Below are 3,918 nucleotides of genomic sequence, written 5' to 3'. Positions count from 1 at the left end.
TACCTACCATAAGATCAAGAGTGTGGCTGAAAGACAACAGTAAGAAGGAGCCAAGGAAAAGCAGTAGAAAGGCTGCAGAAAGAGCCAGGAGCCCAGAGTAGGGGGAAAGGAGGTGAGGGGCGGGGGCAGAAAATGGAGACAAAAACAGACGACGGAACATTGTTAGAGAAATTAAAGGATGTGAAAGTAGAAAATTTTAGAGAAGAAAAATTCCATAGCTATCCGGGTTCCATCCTGGGACTTATTGAATGAGAGGCGAACACCTTAACCTTTAGGCCACGAGATCCCCCTCTACTAGATTAGGAAGTGAGCTTAGTTTAGTATATTTGACTATTAAAATGCGATGTTTGTACTATTTTCTATATGATGTACCGTAGGAAAACATTTTTTACGATTTGCTAGCTATCTTTGAAAAGGCTTCCATACGTTTTCCCAGTTATACAAAATATTAACTGGACACAGCGAGAAGTTATACCAGGTAACTAAGTGTTCTTTTTAGCCCTCTCCCAACGCTGTGGTCCACAAGTATATTTGACATGTGACCTTTTAAGCCTAGGCTACATGTAAAAATGGCCTTGGCCTACTTTTTGCCCAAGTAGCAATGGGCTAGGAAACGAGGTGGGAAGCATGCAAGTTTGTCACAGGCCTCGACTGTGCCCTGCATGATGGAAGTTGTCACTGACACTCTCAAAAAGAGTAAATTAATGATTAATTAATTGTATGAATTGAATTTTATTTTTCAATAGTTTTAAACGGAAGAACATTCACTGTTGAAATTTTACCGAGTAATTTAAATTTGCTTTGATTTGCATAGAAAAAGGAAGAAATGTTGAACAACACGTCAAGCTGAACTGACATTTTAGAGGGCCTACATCTACACCACCAATTTGAAGATGGAGAATAAAAAAACACATAAATTACAACTAGATCTACAGTTTTAAAGTGCTGTAATTCTGACTGTCATCAAAATTCAAATACTTACATGAAGAGGTGACAAACTGGGCCTGTGACAAACTGGGCTGCCCCCAACAAGGTGTGCTCGTGTGTGTGTTTGCTTTGTCTGACCCAACAAATTGAAACATGTCATCATTCCTCCGATGTTGTAGTGTATATATAATGTCTGTTACAGAGGTACTTAGTTTTATTGCTGTTCTGTTTGTCGCTATTGCAAGATTAGCAAGTTATTCCTGCTGTTGCTATACATTTGAAGACTACCGTACCGAGGACAAACTAATGTATGTATAATGCCATCTACCCCGACAAACTGAACATATATTATATTCAGAGACTTTTTGATCCTCTCAAGTGTAAAATTCTTAAAGCTTTTCCTTTTTTACGTTTGAAAAATTCATTTAGTGGTTATTATAGACAGATTTCATCCTTTTATATCATGTACCATGTTAAGCGCATAGAGCATTGCATAAGTGGATATGGGCTATATAAATGCAATCTATTATTATTATTATTATTTTATTATTATGATCGCATGTTATAGTGGGGGTTTGAAATCAAAGGAATATGGTTTGGACATGACCATTTTTTTTACCTTGTTGTGTTTAATTGTAGACTATAAGGTGTTATTTTTTTTGTTATCTTTGCTATCTCATGCTCCTCATGTTAAGTCAACGCGCAGGTAGCCGTGGTCACCGATTCAGGCATTGGATCATCCCCGCAGATAATTACGGTTGACACCCCATTGGGTTCACAGCATTTCCATGTTCTTTCCGGAACATTAACTTTTAGCCCATAGTTCGCAAGGCTGACGAATTGATGCTGCGTCTTATAAAAGCTCAGACCACACTGTGTTTAAAAGCACATATATTTCAATGGCATTCGTGTTATCATTGTTGTTGTTGTTATAAAAGGTGTTGCGGTTTGCACTTTTGTAAGTATTTACAGAAGTTGTGTTACCTGTTGTTAAAGCTGCTGTTGGGAAAATAACTCTGTTCTGATATCACGTTCTATAGTAACTATTCATATCGTTATAAAGTTTGGAATTTTGTTTCCTCTTGTTTAGTATAATTTTAGTAAGAGTTTTACGGTGCTCGCAACTGCATAAGGTTACATGAGCGCGCCCTTTTGTTTCCTCTTTATTGTTATTGTGTTGTTGGTGTCGTAGTCATTTTCTTTATATTTAGAGTAGAGACCATTTGTGTTGCCATTGTTAGTATTGTGTTGTAGTCTTTTCTGCAGTTGTATCAGTTTATATTGAAAATGTTTTCGTGACTGTCCTTCCATTAGCAATTGGTTATGTAATCTAAATACCGGTTGCCATCTTTTTTATTGGTGGAAAAAAACCTAATAAAACGTACAATTAGATAATATCTTACATACGGCTTTGGTTAACCATAGTTTACTGTCAACCGACGTAGATTCTATGTGGAGTAGCGGTAGGTGATTTGATATTGCATGCAAGTGACTCAAGTTTAATTACCGTGAGAGGAGAAAATGTCTGTCAAGTATCTGTCTTTCTGCTGGGATGTTGTATATCTCTTTCAGTCCGGGTTGGCCCTGACAGGCAGGGTCGGAAGCCCGCTTCCTAAATGATCTAAACTGTGTCGATGGGGGCGTAAAACACCTACCTTTTATGGTCTACTGTCGACATGACGACTTTAATCCCTCACCCGTGCTCACTGTCTCCCCTCCCTACCTATCCCTCCCCCAGGGGTGGCTCGTGGGTGAAAAATGTGGGCGTACACAATTAACTTTAAGCAGGTTGAAGATAGTCAAGCGCATGGTAAATGAGATGTATGTTGTATCGAGTCTGTAGTTCTTCTGAGTTGAATAAGGTCCTGGATTGTACGACGCTGAGCAGATTTAAATGTTTCGTTGAAATATAATATTTCTTATTCTTTTTGTAAATTGATTTTTTATGTGAAACAGAATAGCTTTCTGCTTGGCATATACGATGCAAACGAACTGTAGGAAACGACTTTTTGATAGACTTGGGGTTTGAAGGGGTTGACGATTGATAGTGTACTGATTTTATTTTGCTTCAAGAATTAGTCAACACTTTGATTAACTATCATGTGGCAGTCCTCCTTTGCAGCTATTTAGATGGTGTTGTGATGGCAGCGTTTCTTGGAAGCGTGTTCCTCTGCAGTCTGACTTGTTTATGGAACACTTTTACACTGTTTCTAATACCCTTGACGACTGCTTTAAACGTGTCTAGAGCTTGCTGGGCTGCTATATGCGCATACGTCTGTGTTGGAGAATCCCATAATAAATATACTCTTCAAAAAAGAAACTTGACACTTGGTACATTTTGAATATTAGGAAACGCAGAAGAAAAATTGTAAATATTAGGGACAGAGTTTTGTAAAGGATCAAGTGTTGTCGCCAAAACGCCAATAATCACGTGTAGTGCACACCAAAACGTCCGTATAGGTGAGTTTTTACCGAATCCATAAAGGCGGCCTTGACCACTTTCTCGTGCACAATAGAGGGATGCAACTCAGCATTCTGCAACACCTTTCATTGCCGTTTTAAAGGCCATAAACACGGTTCACACGGTCAATGTAACACAACCACAGACAACTGGAAAATGTCAAGGTTGATTGAAGCTGAATGCAATCCTGCAATCGGACGATGGACGTATGGGTGACTCCGCAAGCCGTGACAAGGCACTTTGGCGTGCCACAATAGCGATAACTTGTAAGCACACAAGTTAGTCTGCATTGACTATGAAAATTAATGTTACAAAGATTATTGGCCGCCCTCCTTTCACTGTTTTGAAAATATTATAGCATAGACGTAGGGTAACAACCACACTAACAATGTCACCACTTAGAAGCGGCCCCCATGTGATTTTTCGGCATACTTTTAGTAAATGCTAGGGATGAAGATGACGAACTATTTCCAAATTTTTGGTTACTCTTTGCGAGGAGCTGGGAATGAGGGTTGTGTCCTGCCCCCCCC

The 3,918-nt window shown here is 39.1% G+C and overlaps 1 protein-coding gene across 2 annotated transcripts in view; it reads left to right on the top strand.

Moving 5' to 3' along the window:
• Positions 1-889: 889 nt before the first annotated feature.
• The window catches only part of LOC101848979 (cytochrome P450 2C3), an 11,217-nt gene continuing 8,188 nt past the window's right edge, over positions 890-3,918 (top strand). Inside the window, exon 1 of one of the 2 annotated variants that reach the window (XM_005100864.3) lies at positions 890-1,235. The gene's annotated coding sequence lies outside the window, so the exon portion shown is untranslated. Of the gene's footprint in view, positions 1,886-3,918 lie in introns of both variants that reach the window. The other variant, XM_005100863.3, reaches the window with a different exon arrangement.

This window comes from Aplysia californica, unplaced genomic scaffold (assembly GCF_000002075.1).
Source record: "Aplysia californica isolate F4 #8 unplaced genomic scaffold, AplCal3.0 scaffold00263, whole genome shotgun sequence".
NCBI classification, from domain to species: domain Eukaryota; kingdom Metazoa; phylum Mollusca; class Gastropoda; order Aplysiida; family Aplysiidae; genus Aplysia; species Aplysia californica.
This window is presented reverse-complemented; position numbering and strand designations above follow the sequence as displayed.